This window comes from Acyrthosiphon pisum, chromosome A2, assembly GCF_005508785.2.
Source record: "Acyrthosiphon pisum isolate AL4f chromosome A2, pea_aphid_22Mar2018_4r6ur, whole genome shotgun sequence".
In the NCBI taxonomy this organism is placed as follows: domain Eukaryota; kingdom Metazoa; phylum Arthropoda; class Insecta; order Hemiptera; family Aphididae; genus Acyrthosiphon; species Acyrthosiphon pisum.
The window spans coordinates 56,932,030-56,938,029 of NC_042495.1; the positions used below are offsets into that span (position 1 = coordinate 56,932,030).

The window sequence follows — 6,000 nt, forward strand, 5'->3', positions numbered from 1 at the left end:
TCATACATATATATAATATATATATAGGTAGGTATATGCGTATATTACAGTACCTACTCAAACGACGAAACACACCCAAATCTATCGATTAAACGGTGTGGGTATAATAATAATTATTTGCCATCGTATAAAAACGTCCGCCACGCTGTAATTATAATATATACGCTACATATTATTACATTATATTACACACACACTTGCTGCGATAACATATAATACTTGCAGATTTGAATCGCCGTTATAATTATTGCTTGTATAGTCTCTACAGACGATGATGACGCGTAGTCCCCTCATGAATAATAGACGAAATATAGCGTTTTGATTAAATCGGTTACTTACGATCGTCTACTGACGATATAGGCAGAAGTCTAAAACGCGACACACGACGGGGGAGCATGTAACGCGAACCAACTGCAGAGCTGTGAAAATGCAAGTGTACGTTTGATCCGAAAACGTTCGGATGTCATGCAGCTGACATATCTATGTAGATATAAATATGTTTTGAGTTGAATGGCAAACATTTCGTGTGCGAAATTACGACTGATAGCTTTGTGTAAAGACTTATATATATATATATATCAAAATATATTATGAAGAATAAAAACGTAATATTACAAGTGACAAGTTGAAAACGAAAGGGAAAATGGGCTTTTTCGCCTGAAAAGCTATATATAAAGGTAATCATTCGAAGAAAATAATATATACTGCGCTAAGCGTATCTATAGTGTATTTAGGGTGTATATATTATACGGGGATAATTGTATAAACCATTATTATAGGTTTATATGATGTACAAAATGATAATATAATATTAAAATATGTTCTTCTATGGTCACCGGCTGCGGTCACCTATATATTATATTTTTAAATAATTTCTCTAGTCGCTTAAAAATATTTTCGACGGACACGCTATTACATAATATTGACTATACCTACTATACCTACGTACTAAACAAAATATTTTCACGAAAGAAATTTAAAATAGACTTTAATGACTTTACACATATGTGCCAATGAAACAATGCTACAGCCAAAATGATTTGGTATGCCAGCTGCAGTTATAGCCTAGTAGTCTAATAATCCTAAAAGCACCCTTGGCAAACTATATTACTCGTCCCGTCTAGTCTACTATAAGGTTTACTTAAGTGTACACACATGAGCGACTAAAAAACTTACTCATTTATAATACACGTTTACAGGTAAAATATATAAATATAATATACTGCCAAAATAAACACGCGACACTTTGACGACGAAGTCGACGACTTCACCGCGATCGCAATTTGTTTTGAACTGTTACGCATAAATAATAATATAATATTGTATAAATTATATTGTTTCTTATCAAAAAAATGAAAACTTTGTCTGCGTTAAAAAAAAAAAAACAACTGACCGAACGTATTCGTTCAGTACGCTACCTACCGAATGTATCGACTCTCGTTCGCTTATTATATTACGTACAATACAGTAAACCACACGTCTGTTTAATTGCGCAATTATAACATGAGAGATAATTTAAAAAAAAAAGCTATTATTATTATAAAATGACCGAATATAATAATAATAATGTTATATTATATTATAATGTCGCGTGAATGATTGACACCGTGGAATTGTTTTACCCACGCCGCAGTAGTCGTAGTTGTAGCTGCAGTAACAGCAGGCATCGTCAGCTGATTGTAGCACATTGATTTGAAATTCAGTATAATAATTGCTGTGTGTGCGTGCGTGTTCTCAAAAGGGGAGCGTTGTATATTATACAAATGACATGAAAGTATAATAGATCGATTGAAAACGACAATACGTGTAAAACGCGCGTGGGCACCAAATAATAATACCTGATGTGTAGAAGAATGATAATAATTAACGGCAGACGGTTTTCGAACAGATAATAAATATTGCGATATACGATGAAGGTACGCGGTCAACTGTTGGGTATACATTAATAATTATTAATAATCAATCATACGAATGCGTGTGCGTTTTTTTCGAATCTTTAGATCGCGTATCTACGAGGATATCAAATAGTATTATAATTTATAATATGATATTGTGAATCGGTCGAAAACGGTGCCCGGATACAGGTGTCGAGGATATCGAAATCGCGAGGCAGCATTGATATGTTTATATTTTAGATAATGTTATTATAATAATATAGATAATACTACGTCGTGTATTGTAATTTCAACGTAGACACAAATGAAAAATGATCGATTCAATTCACAACGTATGCGACGCACGCAAGACTACTATTAAAGACCAACCATACAAATATTAATATGCTCTATTAGCGCAGTTTATAATTCGCTATTTACCACAGTTAAAATACGATTAGACATATACCATTGTTACGATTGTAAAATAAATTTATCAATTATTTCCGGTAGGTACATTATTAATTCTTGTTACCAACCTATTGGATGGCCTTAGGACGCACTGATACAGACGATAGCCTAAGTTTTAAGAATTATTTAAATAAATGGCTTTTGGTGACTTCTTCCGCCAAATATGGGCATATGTATTTTTCGATAGGTATACATTTTCTTATTGGACCTACCTCTAAAGATTTTAAAAATTATAATGAATTAATAAAAATATGTAAATAGCAGCGATATGTAGTGTTATGATTATTTGTATAGCTATACTTAAATTAATTGGTCAAGTAATGAGTAACAATAACGGCTTGGAAGTTTAAACTTAAGCTAATAATTTCTGTATAAAATTCAAAATAAAATCAATAATTTAAATGTTTGGCCATATACTCGTATGTATTATCTTATATATTTTCTATAGGATAAAAATATATGTGCAGGGTTTGGTACATCCATATTATATTAGTGATAACACTAAAAATCCAACAAAACTGTTATAAAAACTTATTTAGAGAAAAAACGAAGGTAAACAATTTATTTATAAAAATAATTCAGAAGACATTACACAATTGTTGTGTGCATGAATTAAATAAATTTAATCATAATGCCAATTGTCGTAGTATATAACATTATATACGATAAAATACGAATCTAATTTAAATTACAATTTATGGACCTTCACGCGCACTTGTTTAACTTTAAAACTTCATAAATTGAAAAACACTAGTTACACATAACCGGCGCAATCGATGAAAAAGCAGATTAATGTTGTTATTTATATTTAAAATGTAAATTGCACCTACCTTTTGTAAAATGTATTAAAAAAAATAAAATTTTAATTACAGAAATGTATGAGTTTATATTATCTTATAAATAAGCTGATCAACATAATCATCGGAATTTCAAATTAATGACAATTTTTTATAGGATTTTAAACATTCATATACTTATATTTAACAAGCTTTATGAATATTTATGAATAATTGATCAGTTATCAAATCATAATTAACCAAAATCAATAACACATAATGCTGCTCTATTTTTTTTTTTATATTTACATTTTACGTATATTTTCTTCAACAAACCATCTAATTTCTATAAACTCGACAAACTTTCATAAATTATTTAAATGTAATTATGCGTTTTTGACAGGTAATAATTTTTTTTTAATTTTAATATTTGAACAATTTAGATCAGAAATTAAATTTATGGCTCAAATATTTACATTCTCTGTAGGTAGATTTTATTCTATTGTCATTCTACGCGAACAAACAAATTTTAGACTATTGTAGATTTATGACAACGAATGTCTTTGAATGGTGCACTAAAACGTGTCAGGATAAACAGAAGATTTAATCATATTTTTTCGAAAAAAATCGAAAACTTTCCTTCGATTTCGATGGATGGATTCGAGTACACAGCAAAATTTCTGGAAACGTTTGACAGATCTCTTGACTTTAAACTTCGAAAAACTTCAGAGAATTGTGACGAGGCATTTTGACGTGTCTTTTGAGTTTGATTTAGTATCTTTTTACCATGAAAATTACAGTTCAGAAAGTCGAAGAAACTATATAAACCAGAACACATGGTGCTTGTTTCAATTAATTTATCAGGCAATGTATGTATATGCGTATTTATATCATGTAAGGTTGAATATTTGTGGAACATTTTGAATAAACTATTTCACTGAAACATATTTAAACTAGATAAAATATAATAATAAAAAAAAACATTTAAAAAATGAAATAACTCGGTTCCATAGGCGTGCGCAGACTTCAATTTCCGGTCGAGCGTGGTAGAATTAGTGCCCCAATACTTTGACAGTGCCCCTATTTTTTTTTTACACATTAACATACATTCTTATTGTAAAATGTAAATTTTGTGTAATATAAAAAGTGTAATATTTATATGTAAAAATATAATCAAGTTAAATAAGTACACAACATATAATATTTTACAATGATAATATGTGTTTTTTTTATTTTTTTATTTTTGTGTCTGTCATCGTTTTTTAGGACAGTAAAAGTGCTTGGATTTTCTTCAACAGTATCTTTTTTGATAGGAAAGTGAATCTAGTTGGTACTTTGAGGGGTCAAAAGTAAAATGTTTCCAATAGTTTTCAAAAGCACCGTGAAAAACAAAAGAAAAAACCTAGAGTAACTATTTTAGTTATTTTATTGTGATTGTATAATATTATTCATGGGTACTTGAAACTTCTAAAGTATACTATTATATATCTATGACAGTATCACGGTTTGTTGTTGATGCGGTATAACGCGTTATAAGTACCTAATGGATATTGTGATATGATTAATTTGGAATTTATTATAGGTACCTACCTACCACAGGCGCAAATTGGGGGGGGGGGCTTTAGGGGCTAAGCCCCCCAAAAATTTCCATAGCCCTCCAAACATTGTCTACATTTTGTTTTAAGTTTATTCAATATTATCAAAGTAAGGCCCTATTAGCCCTCCCCCCCCAAATCTCAAACGCTATTTGCACCTATGCTACCTACTATAGATCAATTTTTTTTTTATACCATAGATAAGTATATAATATGAGGCACCTAGAACACAAGGGGTATAAGTGAAATTATTTGAATTTCGAAATAATCGCGCCTGAAATAATATGTGAACTTGTATCTCTTTACAGCTAATCCAAAATGAATTTACTACTAGATCGTAGCACATAGCAAATAATTTACGGTATATATCTCTACTACAAAATAAAACGGAAAATTCGTATTTTTGCTGTGCACTTATCTCAGATTTGTCAGAAATGCCACTTATACCCCTTGTGTTCTAGGCGCCTCATATGTCTTATAACTAGACTGACATACCATCTCCGCTCAGAATCGTTTTTCTTATACAGTGATATTATATATTATTATATATTATATCATTGAATTCAAATTTAATACTATCCATTATACAGTGACCCACTTGTAATATACTGTACACTAGAGCGACATCCACTGATCCACCTTTTTAATGTTAAAATTAAAACGATATAAATATGACCGATATTGGCAAGAATAAAATTAATTATAATAATGTCTCATCATATTAATTCACCAAACTTTAATATAAATATTATTAAACAGTAAACACTAACTAGAAATTCGCTAGACTAAACCAGTTTAAAATTATCCCACATTATCCCGTACCGGGATAATGAACCATGTAAATGATATGGTGCAAACATCCCGGTGCATTATTTTTCACACCGGTTTAGTCTAGCGAATTTCTAGTAAGACCAGTGTGTAGTGACTGAGTGACAACAGTAAACAGTTAACAACTGAACATACTGAATAGTGAATACATTATTGAGAAACGAGAGGTCAGTTTGTTTACGGTCTTCTATTTGAAAGCGACTAATTATTAACGTATAGGTTTTTCCGTGGAGTAATGCATCTACGGTCGCCCGCACTCGGCTTATCTTAATATTAAATAAACACCATGTATACTATTTATAAATTATAACCAACTTATTAATGTATTTAACCATAGTACATATTTTGTACACAATGTTTGTGTTATATATGAATAAAATTAATGTGGAGGTACACACTAATAGTTGTTATTTTATTTCACTTTCACTATAAATACAATTTTCAAACATATTATTA

The 6,000-nt window shown here is 30.2% G+C and overlaps 1 protein-coding gene across 6 annotated transcripts in view; it reads right to left on the minus strand.

Moving 5' to 3' along the window:
• LOC100160807 (high affinity cAMP-specific 3',5'-cyclic phosphodiesterase 7A) overlaps nt 1–6,000 on the minus strand; it is a 136,750-nt gene that overhangs the window by 33,591 nt on the left and 97,159 nt on the right. The window lies entirely within an intron of this gene.